Source organism: Haliaeetus leucocephalus, unplaced genomic scaffold (genome assembly GCF_000737465.1).
Source record: "Haliaeetus leucocephalus isolate CR32 unplaced genomic scaffold, Haliaeetus_leucocephalus-4.0 Scaffold751, whole genome shotgun sequence".
Classification (NCBI taxonomy): domain Eukaryota; kingdom Metazoa; phylum Chordata; class Aves; order Accipitriformes; family Accipitridae; genus Haliaeetus; species Haliaeetus leucocephalus.
The window spans coordinates 15,795,644-15,796,200 of NW_010973187.1; the positions used below are offsets into that span (position 1 = coordinate 15,795,644).

The 557-nt window shown below is 53.1% G+C and overlaps 1 protein-coding gene across 3 annotated transcripts in view; it reads right to left on the reverse strand.

Annotated features, from left to right (window-relative positions):
* GATA3 (GATA binding protein 3) overlaps positions 1-557 on the reverse strand; it is an 18,365-nt gene that overhangs the window by 13,980 nt on the left and 3,828 nt on the right. The window lies entirely within an intron of this gene.

The window sequence follows — 557 nt, forward strand, 5'->3', positions numbered from 1 at the left end:
GGCGGTTTGAAAATACCGCGCAGCCGGTAGCTCGGCGGGCACCGGGGCGGCCGGGGGACGCATCACCCCCCCCCCCGGCTTGTACCGGGGGTAAAAATAAACCGGTCCCTACCCTGCCACAGCACCCGGTCCGTACCGGGGCCAGGCGGGGAGCCGCTCCCGTTAATACCCAGGTCGTTTTGTTCCCCTCCGGTTAAACGGGACAGCCGCTCCGGGGCTGTTTGAGTCTCTGTCCCTCTCTTTTGTTTCACTCCATCTCTCTCTCTCTCCTGCTTTCATGTACAAAACATACAGGTCTGGGTTTTTTGTCACTCTAACCGCATCCGGACTCTATTAAAGTTCCTGGCGCTGGATAAACAATGCAACTGTCGCGTGCAGCAGTCTGAAAATAATTGGATTAGCTCAAACATATCAGCTAAATAGAGACAGTCCCTGCTCAGACAGACAGAGTAAATGTCACCCTGGAAAAACCCTGAAAACTGATCTCATTCATGCCAGGCAACCCTGCAGCAGCCTCCTCGGAAAAAAAAAAAAAAAAAAGGAGAGAAAGAGACAAA